This window comes from Prorops nasuta, unplaced genomic scaffold (assembly GCF_024137725.1).
Source record: "Prorops nasuta isolate Cenicafe-Biocafe unplaced genomic scaffold, Cenicafe_Pnas_1.2 PNAS00019, whole genome shotgun sequence".
In the NCBI taxonomy this organism is placed as follows: Eukaryota; Metazoa; Arthropoda; class Insecta; order Hymenoptera; family Bethylidae; genus Prorops; species Prorops nasuta.
Genome location: NW_027116816.1, coordinates 4,130,531 through 4,155,247, shown reverse-complemented (window position 1 = coordinate 4,155,247; position 24,717 = coordinate 4,130,531). Strand labels below are relative to the sequence as shown.

General features: G+C 40.2%; 1 protein-coding gene and 1 long non-coding RNA gene across 2 annotated transcripts in view; one reads left to right on the top strand and one right to left on the bottom strand.

Moving 5' to 3' along the window:
- Positions 1–24,717, bottom strand: part of LOC136780648 (uncharacterized) — a 236,409-nt gene that overhangs the window by 158,995 nt on the left and 52,697 nt on the right. The window lies entirely within an intron of this gene.
- LOC136780655 (uncharacterized) overlaps positions 3,147–24,717 on the top strand; it is a 78,123-nt gene continuing 56,552 nt past the window's right edge. Inside the window, exons 1-2 of the long non-coding RNA XR_010823783.1 lie at positions 3,147–3,196; positions 3,472–3,591. This is a non-coding gene — a long non-coding RNA (uncharacterized lncRNA). The remainder of the gene's footprint in view (positions 3,197–3,471; positions 3,592–24,717) is intronic.

Sequence of the window (24,717 nt, the reverse complement as noted above, 5' to 3'; positions counted from 1 at the left end):
ATTAAGTCAAGCGTATAAATATAGGTAATATATTTGGAGAGAGAGAAATACAATGCCATTTTTTTCAATAAATGGCTTCGTGATCCAAGTAAGGGGGAGGGAAAGGAAGGGTCCGATTAGTGGAAAATCAATCCGGTTTTCTCGACTCAGCAGAATGTCACGATGCTGGAGAGCAAACACTTGGCGAAAGGGGAATCGGACAGCGCGTGGTCAGCCCAGCATTGAAAAGCCGTTCTGGCTGCTCCCTATTTTCCAACAGCGGCTTGACCATTCTGCCGCCAGTACACAGTTATGCTAGAGGCCTATGGTGTGCCTTATCTTCCGTTACTAATATAAATTTTGTTGAAAGCCCGACGATACATTACGGTAGACACGCACGTATGGCGATCTGCCATCTCCCATTAGCCACTCAACGTGTTTGCTTCGCGTATCGTATAAGATTAACGTTCCTCTTTCGACCCAATCCGTGCAGGTTTTGCGTATCAACCCAGTACCTATCGAAGGTCTCCACACTTTTCCATAATTTTACCTTCCACTTGCCTGCAAACGTTCATTTGCTTATAACTCTTCAGGTTTTATCTAAATGATTACTACGTGAGAAAATTTCACACTTACTGTTAATTTGTATATTCGCTGCTGATAAACATTCTAATCGCACGCAGCTCGAATTTATAATTGAAAGAAAAATATTCTCTACTGAATCTTCGTTATTCATATTAAGAATTTTATTCTCCCAAGCGAAAATCGTATTGCGACTTGTTCCAGCAACGCATATATAGAGGTGTTGCGAAAAGCTGCGACAATGCGGAATTAACTGTGCAAATTTACGATCCTGCGTGCCACTTGCTTTACGATCCGCGTAACTCGTGCCACCGCTGACGCTCTAACACCCTATACTAAACGACAATCAGTTCATACACGCGTGTGCTCCCTCACAATTAAGCATGAAATAAGCGTTGCCGTTTGACACAAAGAAACCTAATCAATCATAATTACGTTTTTTGTGATGAAGAGGGAAAATTATTGTAAGAATAAAAGTGCTCGATATACACAATAGCAAATAAATATTTGTTGATTTTTATTCGTAGAAATGTACGAAGGACTGCAATACTTTCTCTGTAATATCTTAATTATGGACAAGCACACGCGTGGCTCCAAGTTTGCAAGGTTTCCCTTTTCGCGAGCTTCCACGCTCTCAAAGTTTCTACACTCGCATAGTTATATATAGGATAAGGTTTAAGTTAAACCGCGGAGGCGCTTGTTTCAATGTTCGAATATTACTGTTCGAGTTTCTGACACGTGATGCAATTGTATCTCAGTAGCATCCAGAAACCCAAAATGGAATCATGCGCTGCAATCCAGGTATATCTTAACTCTGATGTCTGTTTTAATGCTTCCAATTGTTGTTTGCTATATGCATTCGTGATTACCATCTTCGACCAATAATGCTTGTGTATTTCAGTATGCCAGAAATTTTAATGTCTAATAAAATTGTTAAATAATTTAAGGCTTCCGATAGGAGCAATAACACTGATAAGTATTAAATATAAAAATTGTATATTTTACAGTATTTAAATATTAATCCGCATAATAGAAGTCGATTATTAATAAAATAATTGGCCAAAAAGTCTAGAAAAGAATGTTTAAAATAGACTATCAATAAAAAATTTCTTAATAATTGGGACTTAATTACAAACATTTGCAGATTTCATCACTTTAGAAAAATTTTATATGATATGGTCCAACTATTAGTATGTGTATGTATAAGAGAATCTATATATATAGTATATAAAATTAGCGTCTTCGTAGTATATAATAGTGAATATTATTTCATTATAACTTTTTATTTCAGCTAGATATTTTTGGGAGATATGCAAACAGGTAGGTGGCTATCTCAATAGAGAGTGGTGGAGTTTCTCATCGGGAACTAGATAGCTAACGAATGCAATATGTCGAATTCGACGGGAGCGTAAAAGCCATGTATGAAACGCGACGAATGTTTCGAGCCATGGCCAAGAGCGGGTAGGGGAAGAGCAAGCCATTGTGCGCACGGAAACACGCACCAAAATGAAGCTGAACAGCCGGCAGCGATTTCGACAGGTTATTCAGTTATTAGTTTCATTCAGAGAATCTGCACTCTTTCTCTCCAGATGCACTCGTTTAAACTATCAATGCCCTATTGTTTTCCTCACATCCACCTAAAAATTCTCGCCAAGCTACAACGTTTTCCTCTCGTTACCCAACCTACGACTGTCCTACAATGAATATTTTCAACTTAAAAGAGCTCCAATTTTTCCTATCAAATCTCTCCATCTGCTGCTAACAATATTTTTTTTTTTCATCGCACTGTATAATTACATTGTAAAGTTTTATAGCTCATTGTCAGCATTAACGATTAAACGTTGTGCTCGAATTAAAAAATTACTTTATTTTGTAAAGGAATAATGTGTACATTTTTCATTGATTCATACGGAATTGTTTTGAAATCTACTTGAATGCATCCTATAATTCTATTTATATACAAATATACCCAGTTATTTAAAAACAGTATTAAAGGGATAGTTAAATAATTCTTCATCAATGTATTGATTCACAAAAATATCGGTTTTCTAATTATGAAAAGAAGAAAGCATTCGATAATCAATGATAGGCAATCGTTAGAAAAGAAATACGGGAAAATAGATAAGCTCCCCATGGTCTGCGAATCGGAACTGTTGGACGGCAGTTATTCAATGGGAATTGCGTGCTTCTTGAAACATCGTTGGAGGCTGGAAGTAAAGAGGTGGAGTGAGAGAAGAATGGGGAAATGGAGAGAAGAGGAGCTGTAGAGGGTAAGGGGGGGGGGGGGGGAGAAGCCACGATAAATTCCGCAAGAGCTGCGTAAGAGCGTGCAGGGTGGCCCGTCGATAATAAGGGGATGATCTTGGGATAAGGACAGCGGCATTAATTGAGATTCCAGATAGAGCTTGGTAACTTTTGCTCAGAGCCGCGAGTTCGGATAACGATCGGTTGAACAATAGCAGACGGCATTCGCTTTTGGGACTTATGGACGTATAAGAGTCTGTTCAAGAGAGAAGAACACTAAAAGTGTGCGACTGTGAAGAAGAATCAGCAGGAGGTGGCACTGGCAGGAAACGTTCGGGGGACGAAGAGAACGGTCTATGCCTCGTGATGAAGCTGAAGAATCATAAATCCAGTAGGTTTGACTTTCAGTGATGACATTTCAACCATTTTCATGTGCACCCAGTCTCGTCCACTTTTTATAGTCTACGTTTCATTCATATCCACATCCAACCCTCTTTCGATTCGTCTGATCTTCTCGCGCCAATTTATCTCCAAATTATTCATTATATTTATTGTGTTAAATGACTGTATTATCTGTTGGAATAAAATTTAAAAAGAATCGTGTATTTTTTAATAAAGATTCACATGACTATAGTGCATATTTTTTAATTCATTAAATATTCGAAGGGAAATTACACAAGACCGTTCTGTGCTGCCCTCGGACGATAACGGATCGAAGCGAAGTAGTCGGATATTTTACAGCTATGCAATCAGGCATCGACTTCTCTTGCCTTCGCAGTACATCAGGTATTTAAAATTAATTATTAAATCTCAAGCCTTCATCAACTTTACTCTAACTACAGTACCTACACTAACTTTTCTTTCATGCCCAAGAACAGAAATTTTGGAAGCTTAGCTATAGTACCCTTCCTATAATTATCAATATTTACTAAATTTAATTGATTATTGGTACCGAGTATAATTACCGTACTTTAATTAACATAGCACTGACAACGTTTAGCTATTCAGTAAAACCTACTCCTACAACATCTTAGCAGTACATCTTGATCTTCTGATCTTTTTAAACAGGAAAAAACAACTTTACCAAAATTCTGTTCAAACTAAAAGTTTCTTTCTTCTTTTTCTCGATACTTTTCAGGGTAGTAGTACAACTAGAGTAGTAACAGTACGTTATCGCCATCTCTGGACGCGCATGAGAAATCGCTTCGTTGCGGTCAGCTAAGCGAGACCGAATGAAACCAGGTGAAGCTAAACTAAATGAGAATGACTCGAAAATGGCACTTGCATGGCGCACACTATCAGCTTTGTTCATATAGAGCATTGTTCATACTGAGCTAAACACGTGTCTAAAATCTCACTCTGTATTACTCGACGTATCTATAAAATTGAAAAATATTCAATAAGATAATGTCATCATCAAAAATTATGTACACAGTTTAATATTGCATACCTTTATGCACTATTATATTGATTTTAACCCTGAGCTACTTAAATTACATAATAATTACACGACGATACTTTTGGGTGGGGTAAAGTTTATCATCAGGGTGACTTTCTCCCTTAACGAATAAGCATAAGAAGTTCGCATGGTAGGATTGGACTTGATTGGACTATATAGTCTCCCTTCGAATTAGTTGTAAGGAGCTGAAATGAAAACATCGCTAAACACGATGGTCCGTGTGCTCCTCTAAAGATTCGCACGGCTTCGGCTGATAAATTTCGTAGGACAGATATATTCAGGTAACGGAAAGCTATTACAAGGCGATATCTATCGAACAGGGCGGACGGGAAAGCCGCCTGGAGAGAAATAAAGAGCGATTGCCTCGGTAAATCAGGACTCTCCATCTACCACTTTCCTCTGGCATCCTATGCCATCTTCTGGCTCCTCCTTCTCCCCCTACAACCACCCCCTCCCACTCCCGTGTCCTCTACATCTCCACCCTTGTCGAACACCTCCGAGTACTAAAGAGAGGTGCCGTGCTGCATACTACAAGCCTGAAAACGGAACGCGAAAAACATACGTATTGGGGTATTAGCGGACCATTGGCCTTCTGATGTAGTAGCCTAGCCTCCTCGTGACGACATCGACATCGTCTCACTAGCCCATTTCACCTCGCCTTTTCATCTCGCAAACTGACTTACATTGCCTGCGATAGATCATTGACGGTCCAATTGATATAAATCGCTTCAGATATAATTTTCACGTACGATAAATAACGATATTTATGTGAGGGACTTCGACGGTTATAAGTATAACTTTTTTTTAGTACAGAGTACAGTGAAGTAAGAGATTTATTATATTTTTCTTAAAAATTTAAGCATAGACTCTGTTTTTAAGAATTAAATGACTTCGTGTAAATCAAGTATTCTTTAACTATATAGATAAAATAATTTTGTCTGTTTGTTATTTTTCAGGTTTTAATATTATAATGATAAAAGGGTAATATTTCTTGTAGCTTGGAATAAAGTAAGAAGCTTTTATTAGGAAGCCCTTTGAGAAGATTGAGACCGCAATGTAGTGAAAACCGGAAAAGGAAGGACACGAAGAACATACGTATCGGGGCATTAGCGGACTTTTGTCGTCCCCGGCAGTCTCTTTTCTTCGCATCCGCTCAACCCATCCGGTTGCTACGTTTAGCGGACCCTATGTTACCCTCCTCCCCACGCTACGCTACGCAACTACAAACTGCGATAAAGCACCGTAATGTATCATCTATCCACAATAATAAATCGTTGCAGCGACGCGATAAGAATCTACACTAACTTATTTCAGCTTCCACTCGTAATATAATAAAAATCCCTAGAATTAGACAATTTATTTAACTAGAAATCTAACAACCACTCCTCTTTGCTCGATTTATATTCATGTACTATTGTGTGATCTTCTATGGAATTAATTGTGGAAAAAGCTAAACTTAAATGCATTTTCGAGTCTTTTGTATAATGGCTCCGTAACTATCACCCCTAAACTCTCTAATAATAAATTGACCGATCGCTATCGATAACAGCCACAAAGATACGCCTTATCTTTCAGAATGGCCAGTGTGGTCATTTTATAAATAATTTATCGACTAAGCAATTTATAGGGGCTTAAGTGGACCACCCTCGACTAGCCGATAACAATATATTTAACAAAAATCGTAATAAGAGCTATACAAATATAGGTACATGTAGCTGATAAAAATGTAAACAAAAATTGTTGACTAATAAATCGAGCATTTTCTTAAATTCATTTTATAGAGCGTTGATGACTTTTTGATTGTAATGGATGAGGGGTGGGGGCTAAATACTATTTTAGCCTACTGTAATTAATTACCTTCGATCGTACAAATTATACAAATGGCAAAATCAACAAGGTGATTAAGTTTTATCGATCTACAATTTTTTATCAACGTTTCATCTATTTATTTAAATATTACAAGATGTTTAACAAACTACCTACACTGACTTAGTGCTCTTATTAAATAAGAATTAAACACCATTATGGCTATACTAGAACTATGAAAATCATAAAATGGTGCAAACTAAGAAACCTTTTTATTCATAGAGTATAAACAAGGCATTGAGAAAATAATTAATTCGATTGTCTTTTTATATATATCATAGAATTTCTGTAGATTTTGACTTTTGGATTCATTATTTTTCGTTAAAACTGCACGTGGCCGTTAGCCATGCCAAATAGATAATTTATCAAGCTAGAGCAAGTAGTATTATAACTGCTTATTCAACCCTCGTTCCCCTTGAGATCTGACCTTCGGTGTTTGTTAACGCAAGCTTTACACTTATAGTCCTTCCTAACGATCAACTTCCTCTACGTCAACCCATAAGACTTTCTTGAATGCCTTGCTTTAACTTCCTGCAATATTCTTTTTTTCTTATTTTCATTATTCTTCTTTATCGATGTCAAAGCTTCAACTTCCGTAAATCATTTTTCTTATATCTCTCTAATGACACTCTTGTAATTATAAATTAAGATATCTTTATGACATACAGGATTTTTTGTGTCTAACTGCATCATATAAGAAACTTCGTATTAATTGATTATATAGCATTATTAATTATAGCACAATTATAATATTTAATTTAATTTAAGTAACAATTAATGTATATTAAGTGCAGGATTTTATAATCGAAAAAAACAATTCTATCCCATTGTTAGGAAAAATCCCTGTATATTTGAATTGTTGCTTTTGCAACATAAGGCAAGAAATTTATCATTATTGTTGTTCTTGTTTTTCCATATTTTGTTGAAAGCAAGTTCACTTAGATGAAGGTATTTCTGCACCTCCAGTATATTTATGGGAAAAATATAGTTTGCTAGTTTTGGGCGGGTAAAGCAATAGTTTGTGGAATACATCGAGCTTGAAATACCTTGTCTTCGTAGGAAACCCAGAGCACGAGCCACCAATGACAGGATCCCAAAGTTTTCCAAATACCGGATTGACGTATCATCTTGAAAATAGCTCGCCGAGTAAACAAGCGATACGTATTCGCATCACACAGGACATCCCAAGGGATGTCCGCCATCTGGATGCATCAGTGTGTTTCAGGAACGAGCGCCTCGAAAAACGAAATACCAACAGCGACTTGTTTCGATGGATTCGCTGTTAGGAAAAATCGGAAAGAAGAAGAAGAATGGTTTTAACTCATTTAGATGCAAGTCATAAGTTTGCGAACCTACATCAAAATCTACGAAAATAAATTGATTGATCGTCTCATACTGACCGACCATACAAATCAGACAAACTTGGCTGGATCATTTTGGCAACTCTTCAAGATTAATTAACAAAAAATTCCACAAGGGGTGTTTTTAAACAGATTCTTTGCTTTGCCAAATCTTTATTAAAAAGAAAGATTCGAGGTATCATTAATATTTAACAGGTTGCCTATCCATTATTAAAATAATAGTCCCAAAGACAAAATGCATTTGAAGTTTGTTCCTTGGAATTCTACGAATCAAGTTAAGCCTGCCGGCGTAGAAAAGTAGGGTAAGTCAAGTTGCACTTTCTTTGGCCTTGTTAAACGAGTTCTCGAGAACAGCCAGAGAGTCGTAGAAGCAACGAAGTTTTAGCTGTCAATGATAATAAACTTACAATTGATCCATTAAAAGTGAATCTATTTAACACTGTACATACAATACTGTCAACACGCGGAGAAAATTGAGAAAGTAAAGTAAAATCCAATTACAGAGAGAAGTTTTAATATACTCCGATACATGCAAGTGTATGTATACATATGTATATATGCGCGCGATAATAAATTGAACTTGAAATATGATAATAATAGATTTCCCAATAGAAGGGAATATAAATTTGATGGATTTTACCAAGATGCGTATTTATGAAATTATTGAAAGGAATAAAAAGGATTAATAAAGTGACGATAAATTGACCGCGTTCATAAGCTCCGCAACGATCGCTCGTAAACCTATAGAAAGAGCGTCTATAATACTATAGTTTGGAAAATTGGCAGTGAATTTGTTCGAACGGCTGGTTAGAGCTTTACGATTCATTTGAATATGACGAATTGTAGATTTAATGACCCAGCGATGTCCCTTCCCTTCTTGGCTCCCCTGCGCGTACAAGCCATCATCCACTTTCGAACATTGAATTCCGCTTGAAAGCAGATTTATTGGTTCTACCAACGGACACTGGCCGAGTATGCTGCTGGCTGCTTGAAAACGCGATAAACTGCCTATTCGATGATACCCGAAATACCGGAATAAAATATTTATTCCCCATAAACCAGCCGTCAATGTGAAGGGCGAGGAAGCTGAAGTGCTTTACGCCGGAAGTTCCAGCATAATAAAATCTGCAGCTCGATTTTCTGTGGGAGGAACCCTAATATGCCATCATTAATCTTGAAATGACCGTCGCTTTAAATATGCATATGTATATCTTGTATACTCGAAGTAAAGCAAACTTGTACAATTCTCTGATCCTGCAGTGTAATTATATTTGTGGAAATATGAAACGAGTACAGTGAGACGTAAGTGCAATTAATTTGAGCAGCGACGAAATGTACTCTACATGTATAACATTTCTATAGAGAAGAATAAAGATAGAGGAAGATGACGAGGCTATAAGCTTATTATATATAATCAATGTACCATCTAATGTTCGCATTTCATGTTCGGAACGTTCAGCAGCATCAGAAGAATAATTCGTGAAATGAAGAGGGGCTAATATTAAGGAAGGAGAGAGGGAGAGGTGGTTATGTTGACCGCATTAGTCTCGGGCTACATTCGCGTGAGAGAAAGTTGTAGCAAAGGGCCGACTAATCATAAAGGACGCGGGAACGAAGTGAATTAATCAATGGATTAAACGCGAGCTGCGAGCAGCGTTCGAGGGCTGCTTGCTCCAGGGGGTAAAAGCTCCGCAACTGGCCTGACGTCTCTCGTTTGTCACACAAATAACCATGCGATTGCCGCGACCGTTGCTCGTCGAATCTACCAGAACAGCGACTCTCCTGAGAATGACGAATCCCTATGAGACCCCTGGTCATTTCTACTTACTCACAAAGAAAAATGGCTCATTGATAAATTCCTAATCACTCGTCTCTCCTACGTGTGTATAGTGTATATATATCATTATAACTAAGCAAATGCTTCCTATTCTATTGTTTTTCTACAAGATATACTTTCTATAGCACAGACAACGTCAGAGGAAGCAGATAGATTAGTTCCACGTCTTATACGTATTTCCTTGAAGGAATATATATATATATATATATATATAGTATAAGAGGCTAAGTCTTGATGAGGAGTTTCGATGAAAGGGGGCAAATTCACGGTTTGCAAGTGACAAGAGAGAACTTGCGGCTCACTTAGAGATTGATATTTCGAGGACATTACATATCTCCGGCGTTTTCGGCGGTGAAGCTTTCTCGCGGTTGAAGGTTGGTAAGGTATAGGGGCAGGTACATACTGTGGAAGATCGGAGAATGCAATATGAGGCGACACCGCAATGTATCAAACATCCGTCGGTCTTCATCCTCTCCTCAACGTCTGGCATCGAAGATAGTCAACATTCGCGAACACAGCAGCCATCCGTAACCGTATCCTCATACTTGCTCGCGACAGCTTAAACGTCGATCCAAGCTCTTTGATGCCAAAGTTTTCCATTCCGGCAAACATTGCCGAGGAAATGGCTCCAACTTGCACGCCGGAAAACACCCGACAAGGAAAGCCCTTTTTTAATCGAAGAGAAAAAATTAGCAAGTCTGTGACCGCCATTCCAAATTTAATTGACGTCTGTAACAAAATACTGTAAGCTCACCGAAACTTTGTGGATTTTCAACAAAACCATAATATCGATTCAAAATTAATATTGATAATTATATTTTAGAATTTACAGAACTATAGCGAATCTTAAATTTTATAGACTTGGAAAAAATGTAAGAATTTCATTCTGAACCAACAATTCGCCTCGCCTCGCCTCTACTGGATCCTCATTCTTCGGAATGATTGACGAAATATGCCATTGGAGGTAATTCTATATATATATATATATATATATGTATATAGAATAATAGCTTGGTAGATGAATACGAGGTGAAAGCAGGTACTGTTATATTTAGAGAAGTCGACGTGAACCGCGATGTCGAGGACAGCGACAAGGAGTTCGTTCGTAGAGACAAGGGGCTGTCTAATGGCGGTAATGGCTAATAACCTTCGAATCTATCCGTGCTAATGACCGATGCCCTCTCCAGTCAGAAACCACTTGTACTTAATACGCTTAATACCCGAGTAACTTGGCACTCAGGCCAAGTTCAGCGTTCGGCTACTTGCTCGAGGCTAGTCAACTAGTTGAGTGCCAGGAAGACACGCGTCACATTACTTATCTAAGCGCTAACACTACCGGAAGTCTTGCGACCCGGGACCAAGTTTCAGGACGAGGTAGCTAAAAATAGGGGAGGCGAAGAATAGAGAATGGAGAGCTGGATAGAGCGCGAGAGGAAAAAAAAGAAAAGAAAGGAAAAGGCTAAACGCTATCCTCTGCTGCAGGTTCCTCTCCTTCGAAGGCGGTCGATGTAAAGGGAAAAGAGGGAACGCTCGATAATGACGCCATCTGGCTCGCGTCGCAAAACTTTCCAAGAGTTTTAATACTCCGACGCTGAGAATCGAGCTTGCCTTACGGAGTTCAATGAAATAAAGTCCCTCGTCTCTCGCCTCTCCCTTATATTCCTACGAGCCCTTTGTCCGTACTTGCTGCTGCGCGCGCGAAGACTAAAGGATTAAAGTTTATCAGTCGTAAACATTCTTTATTCGAGATCCTGAAATTAATCGATGAAAAAATGCATTCTGCATAATTGGACTATATATATATATAGGAAAAGGAATAATAAGGCATCGCGCACGCGGTCCAAGCATATTTTCCTTTTACTTATATACTCGGGACCTTTAAAGAGGAGCGTAAATGTCAGCGTGGAAAGCGACCTCCTTGAAAACTTGGAAAACGAGCGCAAAATACGTTTTCTACAGGATGCTTCGTCGGCTTTGGTCAGAAGGGGGTCGACCCGGGGTTGGCTCGAGTTTTTAAGGGCCGCTCGGGCGAAACGAGGTGACGAGCTGTCAAACGACGCGAGGGAAATTATATTGAGCTAATTGCGATAAGTTGGGACATCCGATGAAATACTTGAGGCAAAGGTGAAGCCGGAGGGACCGTGGCAGCAATCACTGTGGAGGAGGTGGTTGAAGGGGGGGGGGGGGGGGTAGTCGGAGAGAGAAAAACAGAGAGAAAGAGCGTTTTTTCTTTTCCTCCGCGAAGCTCGCCGGGCCCCTGCAGTCAACTCGTGTCGACTCTGCTCGCTGCTTACCGCTCTCCAGACAGAAATATGCGAAGCCGCGCGCCATTCAAAAGCTCGGACGCTTAATTGGACAAAGCCCCAGCCTTACTTGGCGAGGGCCAAGCACTCAGCCTCGGTTGCAATATGGCGAAAAAAAGAAGAAAATAAATCACTTGCCGCAATAGCTTCAACTGTACGTACGTTTGAGGACGAACGACGCGGCATCAGCAAACGAAAAAGGACAGTGCGAATAAAGGAAAAAAAACGAAGAAATTAGCAGCACGGTCAAAGAGTGAAATCAAAGAGGGTGCCGTTCCCCACGAGACTCTCTCTCTGAACGTTTGCAGGATCGACTCTGTTTTTCAACCGGAATCGGAACTTGCCTGCCATCTCCTCCCCGACAACTTTTCGCCCCTTTTTTGCGTTTCATCGACATGACAAAAATCTCAGCTCTATATATATATATATATATATAGTGCACCTACAAAAATAACAACTTTCCCCCTTCGTCTCAGTAACCACGCTCAAGCCTCCTTATGATTAGGGCTTGTATAATAATATACTATATATACAGTATGCTCTTCTAATCACTCTAGATTTTCTCTTAAGCAAACAAAACTTATTTCAGTTTTCATCACGATAATTGCTTGTAATTTCTTGAAAAAGTACTAAAGTAAATTTTCTATAATTATCCATATTCCTTGATTAGCGAGCGCCTGAATAAAGATAATAGTAAAGGTTTGACGGTGAGAGGTAGGAAAGATGGGTTTTCTTCAAGGTTTCCTATCTTCGCTAGTAGGAGTGCTTGAAAGTTAGTTCCCATTAAGATACTCTATTTGCACTGTCGACTGCCACTGCCGTTTGAAATTAATGTTTTTCTTGCGACATATTCTGTGCGCCAGTAATTACCAGTATAAATAGCCGCGAGAAGTATGCAAGCGCAGTGGAGTAACAAAAAACCTTACTTTAATAGTTTATTTAAAAACTGTTAAAAAAAAGCCTAAATTGTACTTTTTTCAAATTAGTTGTCGAAAATGAAATTTTTAAATTTAGAATGTCCCAGAAAAATATTGTCACATGAATAAAGCACTATTCTGTTAAATGACCAATGAGATTTATTTACCCTACTTCTCGTATGATTAAATATAAGTGGCGCTAGAGTGATGGATAGTGGCTATATGATTTGGACATTGACAAAGTTGAGCTGGGTCGAGTTTCTTCGAAAGGTCGGGATTAATTTGGTTCGACTCTCTCTCTCTCTCTCTCTCTCTCTCTCTCTCTCTCTCTCTCTCTCTCTCTCTCTCTCTCTCTCTCGGTAGATGTGTATGGGACGATGCGTTGTAGCATTTTCGTGAAGCGGCATATTATACCTTGGACCATCGCAGTTGTTATTTCCGTCGGCTTGCAAGAGGAAGAGAGAATTGTCCGACCAACCGGCGCGTCTCGCAATGCTCGCTCATTTGTCTCGTGGCGGCTAATGAAATTATAGCCACCGGCCTGGCACGGTCATCTTTCCAGGGTGTCTTCCTTTCTCGACTTTCTTAGTCGCCTCGCCCTCCTCCGGTTTCTCTCACCACCCTTCACCCCCCCCCCCCTCCCCCTTCTTCATTCTCCTTCTCTCTTATCTAACATAACTTTAAGAGAGAAAGAAATGGAAGAGTCGAATGAGAAAGCTATGTGCGTGTGTCTCGTAGAGACGTGTGTGAGTGGTATGAGAGAGAAAGAGAGAGAATGAACGAAGGGGGAGAGAGACCCCAGGGGCTTCCGATGAAACGGAACGAAAATTGCGGGAAAACTAGTTTCGCGGATATCTTCTAGAGCACTTCTCGCAGATGACGGAGACCAGCAGCTGATATTGCGACAAACACATCGTTGAACAAAGCATGACATTAGGAACAGCCTGCTGAACTGAGCGAGAAGACTAACTAGCTGAACCAAAGGACAAAAACTAGTAGAAAAGGCAAGCGTTTGGTCAGACCATTATAAGAATACACTATGTAAATAATAAATCAATTTATTTAAAAATTTGTAAAAAAATCGAATCATTTGCTTCATACGTTCTTTATAAATACTAGAGTATTAACTTCCAACATGATATGCGTAAAAACGATAAGAAGATAACTTTAGCAAATCTATATAAGAAAAAAGAAATTTACGCATATGAGAAGGGTCTGCCATAACAGAGATGACGTTATTTACAGGAGTAACTTTATCAGGGTATGTTAATTTTAAGGGAAGTTTTACTAGACTGTACGGCTTAACTGACAGCAATTTGCAGCGTTAACGTGTCGTTTGTAGGCCAAGCGTAACCCCGAATGTAGTTATCAGCTAATGAAAAGAAGAGTGGTGGTTCAATCTGGTAGGTTAAAGGTGGTACGTAAACCGTCCCGAGATCAGAAACGGCGCGAGAGGTTAGAGAAGCAGGAGGAGATTATCTCCGTGAGGATTTTTTAAGATTAGCCTCTTGTGTCGTATTAAGAAGGGACCGTTTAAGCCAGAGCCTACGAAACAGTCTGGATTCTAAGCTCGCGCTCTACTTTTTTCCAGACGAGATGTTGCACGTAAATAGCTACTTTTCGGCTCGTTTCGAAGATCTTGCATGTTCCCGCCCTCAATTTTCTTAAATTAACTCTCCCCAGGATAACGCTGAATGACGTCAGATAAATATCGTATCTGCATATTGAACTACGAGTAATAGAGTCTCTCTCTTATCGTCCATATATTGTATCATCATTAAAGGGTCGTAATGCATATTACAAGGAATATAGATATAGCAAATATGTTAGTGATTTAATCATAAAAAGTTTTTTTCGTATCGACCACTACGTAAATACCAGATGATAAATAAAGTGATTATATATTTATTCTATTTATCGAGTGAAATAAAAAGTGAAATTGTCCATAGATTTGTGTTTCGTTGTAATGAATGGGTGCACGTTTGCTATAGGAGAAACGAGTAACGCGTTAGAATAGCATCTGAAAACGTCGTAAAGTCGGGCCACGTCATATCAACCGCACTATCCCCGCTTCCTCGAGTAGGCACCTTGTGGTGCTGAGACGGCCACCGACGCGAACGCTTCGTGGCAAACGGTTTTTCCCACAATTTCCTCGGAACTGCTTGTTACGCAAGTTTTTCGCTCCAATTGACTTCCCACCCCCTTAGCGACCTACCTCCACCCCCCCCCCCCACACTCTCTTTCTTACGGTCCCTACCTCGAACGGATTATTTTTATAATTTTTCTTAGCGTCCACCCTCGCATAGCTGGCGTGCACAACCCTTTGGCTGCCTTAAAACGAACACAACTACCCACCCTTTTCGCAACGCGGACGCCTCCCTGCACCTGCTTGCCGTTAATTTTTATTAGGCGAGCGAATGACGCTAGAGCACCTTCAGCTCGATTAACAAAGCTGTCTGTAAGGTCTCCTCGTCCCGTACAAGGAGCGCGTTAATTACTACCTCTCACCAACCAACTTTTTTCATTTTCCACCCAAAGCTCGTCCGCTCGCTTCATGATTGAAGAAAAATGCGCTTTTCGCGAAACGTAACTCTTATCGATATGTTTTTTCTGTTTTACACCGTTTGTTATCAGTAAAACTTGCACAAAACTAAGAGAAAAACAATGATATCCATTGCATTATCGTGTTAGATATATCTACTGTACTAGTCAGACGTGTTTTATGTTGGAATTAAACGAAGTCCTTTTGTATAATTAAAATTAGAAACAATATCGTAAACAGCTACCAAACGAAATCAATACTTTTTTCTTGATACTGGAATTGCACAATTATACTATACATCAACAACGCTATCTTTATTGTTTTTCTTTATCATGGAGGAGTTTAATCAGGAGAAATCAAATTGCAATGCGTGATATTGGATTGGAATCGGTTTACCCATGACATAACGTATCGCGATAGGAACAAAGGCAAACAAGCGTGGGGAACAATAAAGTAATCAAAGGAGCATTTCAGAATCGAGTGTGAGGAGCGCGAAACTCGCAGAAGCGAAAAACTCGACAGAGGTTTAAATCGTGGGCAACTAGTCTGTTGAAGGGTATGAGAACACGCTGAAGAGTTCCTCCGTTTTACGAAGCACTCTGCTCAGCCCCTTCCACATCGAAAGAATTTTAATATTTGCCAATTTAACTGGCGCCCGAGAGGTAAAGAGCTCGACTAGCCTGTACATTATAACCACATCAAGGTGCCTACAGAGAATCAACTTTTACCTTTGCGCATTGGTCAGCTAACGTACGAAAGGGAAGAAAGAAAGAATAGCGCGGCTTGAATTAAAGGCAATGAATTAAACGAGAATTCCCTAAGCAAAGTAATTATTATTATTTCATGTCGATCCATTGATGCAAAAATCTAATTAAAATCAAACGTATTCACTGAGAGTAGTAGTACACCCCCCTGTTATACATATATATATATATATATATACCTGCGGTATATAGGAAAATAGTTGTGATACTTGTAAAATAATTCGATACAGCATGTTTCCAAGGACCATGCAGACGCTTCCAGATCGCATAGTTGGCATCAGTTGTGTCGCGGTTGACCAGTCGAATGAGGAAGGAAGGAATGAATGAGTTGATGTGGGAAGAGAAGAAGAAGAGAACTAGGAAGAGGAAGGACGGAAGGAAGGAAGCGAGGAAGGAACGTGGACAACGACCAGGACGAGGACGAGGAGAGAAGCGAGCAGGCAGCGAGCAAGCAAGTAAGCGCCCTCGCAGCGAACTTTGATATTTCGTAATTCCATTGCTCGCAATTAGGGCCGGTAATTACCATAACCATTAGCGGGCCAGCAGGACGTGGCCTCGGGAAACTACAAGGAACATTCGGGATAGCCCGAGTGTGTCCTGGACATAAATAGTGGTGGTCAGGCCGCGCAGGACCGGCCGTCCTACATTGCGAACTCCCTCGGCTCTCTCAGCAGAAAGCCAGACACACAATCAGGAACTTCTCTGAGGAATGCGACCACCGCGAATTTCTTAGGTGGTCGAATTAAACTCGTTCCACCGCAACGTCCAAGCCACACGTTCCATGCCAGTGCAGGAGGCAGGGAGTCAGCGCGTCTCCTCCTACGAAAAGACGCCAGCCAGTTTGCCAGAGCTTGCAGTTTGAACGATGGAACGTGGCCAGACTACATGCTAACCGTCCAACTAAATGCCCTCAGGCTCAACCACCACCATACAATCCACCTGTCCCCTGGATCCGTACCTCTGCTTTCCCTATCCCATCTTATCCACCCATCTTTCACACACTTCAACTTTTCCTATCTTAATCACCCTTACTTTTCTCATTCCTCATTTCCCTTTCCATAACACTGAGGTATTGTTGTGTATGTATTATATAGTATGAATTCTCAGAAACAGTTTTCAGATCTTGTTTTTCTCGAGATTTGCCTATTACAGTTGGTGTATATTTAATAATAGAAAGGAGAGAGAAATTATAGGGGGCCAGCTAGATCAGACGGCAATTAAAATATATGTGTAGGAGGTAGAGTTGTAAGAGTGAGGGCAAGCAAGCAAAGGAAATTCAATTAATTCGCTATATCGAGCCTGAGACGGAGGGCATGCAACGAAGGCGCCTGAAATATCCAATTTTCTGAATGGAAAAGCACATTAGCCGAATGTTTAATTGCCAGTAGGGATCAGAAGTGGCTGGCCAGCATCCTTGTCGACGGCACCGACAATATTGCGTGGCTGCATTTCCCCTGCAACGGCCCAGTAACTTCGACTCGGCTCTATTTCTACTTTACCTTCTACCTCCAGCCTCTTCAATTCTCTCTCTCTCTCTCTCATTACACAGTTCGTCTCTTGGTCTTCCATCCCTCTCATGGTCGGTATATATATAAACACATTTTCTCTTACCTTCATCCACACGACGTGGTCCCATCAATTAATCTACCCTGCTCAGAAGGAACGTTCACCTCTGCCCCTCTACACTACTTTTGGCAGTAAACTTACTTGCCTTCACACTGATTCGACTACTCATTCTCATTTTGTTTTTATCTCGTATCAGAACGAAAAACCTGAGCCTCCACGTCGACTAAACAAAAACATTATTATTAATGAATATTGCTATATAATTAAATTATTTCTGCACTTTACTTGGTGCAGTTAATAGCGAAATATAGTCGAGAGTGCAAGACTCGAAGCGAGTAACCCTAGATTTAAACATGGTGTATTTTAATTATTAAGGATTCCTTACTAATTTTCAAATATTACAGAATCAACTTTTAATTACTGCAGGAGATTAAAGTAACTCTATATTTTTATAATTAAGATTCGTTAAAAGTACATAGAAATTAAAATTGGAAAAAATCTCTTTGTAAAAATAACTAACTCAATAAAAATAATGGAATTTTAAACCAGTAATAGCCAAATTTAATTGATTAAAATCAGATTCTATTTCGTATAACTTCATTTCATATACTGAAGTACATAATCCGTTCATATTTGATGCGACAGGTATTATATACACGTAAACGAATAGAAAAACGAGTAATAGCAAAAATATTGAGCGAGCATCTTTTAATCAGAAGCAAGTGGCATTGTTGGTTATTGAACTGGAGAGTCAGACTTCAGTCCATTTCCTCGATCTCGCCACGGCGGACAGAACGTCCCGTAGGACCTGAGATGCACCGAAGTCGATAGTGATTAAAACTTTGACTTAAACTATCCGGCAGAGCTAGCTTAGCTATTTGAAGATCGATTTGGTATTCCGGATGTGTGAGAGCTTACGGTTCGATACGAAGTGCAGATCTATTGCACGAAGAGAGAAAATTGACATGTGCATATCGAGAATTTGTTGCTGGCCAATTTTACTTCAGGTCCGTCTATCTCTACTTAAGATAGCTACTACCTCAAGTAATCGAAAGTTCTCATCCAAATTCCGATATACTGAAGCATATACGAAACAAAACATAATTGAATGATTTTTTGAAATACCTATATATGAGTATTCTTATCAGAATTTCCTTAAGCAGTCCAACAAGATAATTCGAATGATAAATTTTTGAAGATTATAATTTTACAGGTTAATGGAAAATAAGAAAGAATAAGTTAAGGTAGTAAGAACGCAGAATTGTTGGTGTATATGATTGTTGGGAAACTTTACAGACAGTGTCGCTAAGTGCAAGTGAGTGAGAGGATTGTAAAGGGGAAAGGAGGAACGTTACGGAGTCCTGCTGATGATGAAGGTCGGGTGTTTACGTTATTAAGCAAATGTACGAGAAGCGTATTCTGTGTATGGGGGTCCAAAGATGCGGGCCTAAACGCCAACTAAGCAGCATGAAATCCTTATCGATCGAGCCTTAAGACTGCTATAGCTTGGCAGCGAGAAGCGAGAAGCATGGAGATGCCATGGTAGGAAGACTAACCGATTTATAAAGCACTAAAATCGATGAGCCGTGTGAACCGTATGCGTCACGCATTCCACCACATATGCCCACGATACACGCGTGCCATGTATCAGCAAGCGTCGCCAGCCAATTCCACTTCTTGCCTCGGATTAATTGAATTTCGCTTAACGACCTCTCCCATATATCCTGTGTTCCTCCCACAATCAAATATTTCTAAAGTTCCTAGACTGATGCGATGAGCACAGAAAAAAATCACTATACTCTCTCTCACTCTCTCTCTCTCTCTCACTGAAAATATATGATTACATTCTCTTGTTTTCTCTCTTTCTCCCTCCCTCGCTACCCAAACGTGTAATTTCAAATCGATTCGTCAAGTTTGTCAAAACTTTGTAAATCCTTCGTAATTATGCGAGAAGAGCAACGAGAATTAATTGAATTGTAGCTAAACTAGAGATAACGCGTCGTTTAAACGTAGGTATAGGTTAAAGAGGATTTTGGATGGAATAATTTACATCAGCTGGGCAGAGGGAAGGGTGAAAATAAAAGTGTGTTTACCGAAATAGGTGTGGGGTGGATGAGTGGGCTGGGGTGCTTTGCAGAGTCACGCGCGAAGGTACACCGACACCCTTCCTCTCGGAGAATCATCGTCACGAAGGATGTTACGGGGTTAAACGGGGTAGGTCGGGCTGTAATTCACCATTCAGCATAAATATTTGTAGCTTTTTTCCCCCTTCTACTATACCGCTTTTCACTTCGAAGCAAGCAAATTGTTTATCGTATATTGCGAAAAAGAGATGTGGCAGGTGGAGTGAGAACAGTCACTTCTATATATATGTACATATATATATATATATATATATATAGGAATAAGCATTTGTTAGGTTGAATTCCAGCTGTCTGTAGAAAAGAGGAAGCGTGAAGCGGCCAAAAGTTTAGAACGTAACGAATTACTCGAATATTTAATGTATATACGTGATTTCGGATTTCGTTAGTGTGCAAAATAGTTGGGAACGAGGGGCCGCTAGCATTCTCGTATCAATTACGCAACTGTGTTCGGAACGGGGGAAAAACTGTGAGAGCAGGAGTATGAGGAAGGCGCGACGATTCGCACTTGCGCGTCCCATTTGTCTGCCGCGAACTTTTTAATTAATATTATTATGAGAACATCAGTTTCACTGAAATCCAACGCTTTTGCAAGACATTTCTTATTTTATCGCGCGACATTTTTATCGCGATTGCTTTTTCGCGCTTTCACCGTGATGAATTCCCTTTCGTATATATCTCCGACAATGCTATTATCAAAGGGTTTCATAAACCTTTTCATTTTATGTAACGAGTTGCTTCGAGGTGGAATTGAAAATAGTTGATAATTAATCAAATAGATCTATATATATATATATATATATATATATTACACTACATATGTAATAACTTCTGAGAAAATTGTAGGATAGGATGAAATAAAAAATTGGGCTGATTGGATATGCAGTTCTCGCGTCTCGTGCGCCAGTCCATTCTTATTCCCACGAAATAAGCTTAAATTCTGTTTGGCAGTCCTTTTTACACAAAAGAGCGATATGTAGATCGGGCACGGGGTTTCTCCGTATGAAAGGCTAATATCGTGCTGCTACGTGTTCGGCATGCATCGCGAGGCAGGAGCGAGGAAAGACAGCGAGACTATGAACGAGCTTGAGAAAAAGGGGAGGAGGGGGTGCTGCGCGTTAGGGGCAGACGAAGCAAAGGGACCAAAGGGGGTAAAGGGCGTAGAGGGAATGGGGAAGGAAGCCGAGGAAACTCGCGCGATAAAACCATTGGCTTACCGATCATAGAAGGGACGACTGTATTCAAATTGCCTCTCTATATATTCTACGGACAGACGATGCGGCAGACGCAGAGACTATGAACATACTCCAGATGACAAACCCGTGCCTCCTTTATGTCGGAACTAAGGGTGAATAGAATGCGTTCACGCTCTATGCTCGCTCTTAAATCTTCTCCTCGCATTTTGCATCAGTGCCTTTCTACGATTCTGCAAAATGTCATTCCTTACATTATATTTACATACTCGATACGATCTCAGAAACATTCTTATTATTTCTCTGGTAGATTCGATCATCACGCGTGCTTCCGACAACACAATCGCTGCACTAATAAATTACTTTATATACATTTTCCACTGGAAAGACAATAAAATCACTGTCTTATGTTATTCTTATCGTCAAACCGATCGTCAAAAAAATCTTCGTTACTGCATTACCTTCTAGTTTTATTTTTGGGAAGCTGTAACGTTATTCGGTGACTCTCAATGAAACTGTCGATGGAAAAGTAGAGGTTTTTAATGGAATTTGGTATAACGAATTCATATGTATGTATATATAGGAGTGACGAAAATGGTGATTGAGCGTGGGGGTCAGAAATTGAGGTGCGTTAAATAGAAAAAGGGGTAGGAGGGGGAGGAGGGGGAGGAAGACTACTGGCGAACTCGGTTGGACGTCGCAGCAACAAGGAGAATGCTAGCGAGTGGCAGGCAGGTAGGTGGGTATAACGAAACGGATAGGAGGAAGGCAGAAAGGCAGGCGAGAGCAACGAGCTACTTCTCGCCGACGTTTTCGAGGCGAACCAGCGGATTTTCAGATGGAACGGCGAGGCAGTAAGGTCTGGAGCGGACAGATCCTATTCCGAACTGTAGATCTGCCACCCGCACCCCTTGTGCCTGACCGCGGCTCGGCGCAAAAGTTTCCCTTGCCTTCTCCCGCAAACCACCTCCACCCCCACCCCTATCCCTATCCATCCACTTCAGCCGCATGGTCTCGCCCGCTGAACACACCTTGCAGGTGAAACGACTAAATTCGATATGTCGCGCTAACATAAGCAATATACGACCGGCCCACGCAAACATATTTACTATGCGCAAATTTACCTATGCTGCTCAATTACTTATTCCCATGCGTGCTCGCGGTCGATCATCCTGCATACTTAATAACTATCGCTGGTAACGATCCTCTCGTATCAGCCCTGAGACAAAAATCGAGCCAAGCTATCGCTTTAAAATACAGATAAAAAATGGTCGTTTCGCATGGGTTTGTATATATACGGCGAGGAGAGAATCAGATGGCAAAAAGCGATAATGCAATACTTAGTTGGTTTTATGTGCGGCATTTGGCGTCATAGAAAAATTCCATTTTCATGGAGCGATCGGCGAAACTGCCTGTTATCGTTTCAACGGTGACATATAAGCGGACGTTGCTACCCATTGTTGCGTAACTTTAGCTGTCAACAGTTTTACGATCTACAAGCGAGCGCGAAATTCTGGTCCCTCCCCCGTTTTCTCGACGTATCGATGTTCCCTTTGCAACCCTCCTCCCCTCCTCCCTCTTTCAGCCACCCACACTTTCTGCTTTTCCGACAGAATCCTTCGACCATCATTCCTCTACGGGGAGTGCATTTCATTTTCCTGGCAAATGCTCGCCGCCCGCTCCGCGGACCCACATCCGCGACTTTCGCTAAATTTATGAACGACACACCAGCGACGCAACCGCCAAATACACGTATGCGTATGTATATACATACGTGTGACCGGTTTTACACGCAACTTTACGATCCGACGTGATTCGCAAGTTGCACTACCACGGGGTAAACAGTTTTTCTCCGAGGCAGCGCGATTTTTCGACAAACTTCGTAACTCGCTCTGCTATATTACACCAGAGATGTGCAATGAACGATGAATCAATTCTAAAATGTTGGAATCGCGACTACATCAAACTTTTCGACGGAAGAAATCACATGCATAACGATAAATTGCTAACGCTGCTTTTTTTAATATTTTTTTATTGTAAAATGTGGTTTGTTGGTTTTTGAATAAATAATATTAATAGTCTTTGATTATTCGTGCGAGCATGCTGACTGCTGTTACACATGTACTATATTTATTTTATTATGGTACTTCGTGATACCTTACAATAAATCTGCAATGGCAGAAGAGGCAGGAGAAGTGATAATATTCTGGCCAAGTTTAGATTTCCCTAACCGACCGAGCGTACAGAATTATGACTATACGTATACCTATAAAGACTAGTAGCAGTTGAAGCTAGTCCCAAGAGCATAAATTAATCAACAAATATTTCCATAAATTACGTTGCATGCAACATTTACAAAACATTAGGAAAATTGAAATCAAACAATTTAACTTTCGCTCTCTGTTATATACACTGTTTTAGAAATATTTTAATAGGTGTCAATAATAATAGTATAAAGTTTTCTATAAAACTCTGGTGATTACAGATATTCTCCTTGAAATATATTTATTTGCAAGTTGAGTGGTATCGAGTCGTACCGCAAGAATTGTACTTGATTAATAAAATTCAATAAAGCAGGGAAAACTTTTAGAAACATGATATCCCTTTATTAATGATGGTCAATAATCTTGGCCAATATTTTTCTATAATTTAGTACAGACAGATGTGATGAAATGGTAAAGGGAGTAGTGGTGGGAGGCGAGAAGAATGTCAGTGGTATTGCGTTGATGCGTCCAGCGATGATGAGTAAGGACAGCTCGTACTCATATTTGCGGATAATATTGACCGACGTTGTCGCACCCTCGCCCTTCGACAAATTTCATATTTCTTTCTCAGTGGTCCTCCAGACCCTTGGAGAAATTACAGCGAGAGGACGTGTAATATTTTCCACATAGCTTCTTTTTCCGTTTACTTAAATAATTCTTGAACACATAGAGGATATGTTCTGTATATATAGCATATAAGCCTGAAATATAGACGAGTTCATATATCCTTTCTCGTCTATAAGAAAATACAGGACTACATTTACCAGCAGGAGCGATATTGCACTTTGGCCGCTGGGGCCACCTTGGCGCTGCTTGTTGTTGTTGTTGGCGTTGTTCGACAAACTGCTAGAAAATTACTAGCTGGCTACACGCTACCTAGCGTGGGTAGCGTTAATGATATTTGTAGCAGGACCTGCCTAAAGTTTTGGCCTTCGTTCTCAGCCCCCCTCTTCCCCAACTACGACCAAAGGACTCACCACGCGCCTAATGGTCAAGTCTTCACGAGCTTCCTCTCACCACAAAGTGATCGTCTTCTCCTCTTCCAGACCTTACGCGGTCAGTTTTCACTGTAATCATCCTGAAAGATACCAAATACTTACGAGACACTTCGCACTCTCTCCCTCTGCTATTGCTGATTCATAACGCTAATGAGTTCGCTAAACAAGCCCCCTCAACGATCTGCAATCCGCAAACTCATCCTATTCCTTAATTTTTCTCCAAAACCATGCAATTATAGTGCCACAGTCGGTCTACCATTTCTCAAGTTAAAAAGGGTTACACGCTTACTTTGCATTTTAAATATATCCACCATTTTCGTGGAAAATTAAATGTACATACACCAATATATATTCTTGAATTGGAAATCGATGACAAGGAATGCAATTTTATGAAATTTGACTTAATTTTAGTGAAACTTTGGAAGGGAAGTGGCGTACAATTGGTGAATTAGGAAAAGATTCCTGGGATAACAACCGATTAACGATCCAGGCGGCTAATTGCGATTGTGTCGAAATGACGAGGACATCGCAGACGAGACGAAAGGATTAAAAAATGTCCCGATATAAAAGCAGCAATGGTAACTCTGCCTACAAGAACGTACGGTAGAAGGGAGTTAACAGGGGAGTCGGAGGAGAAAATCCAAGTAATTAACAACTTTTTGAAGCCGAGGGATAATCTCTGGATGGATTCCCTTCGTTTG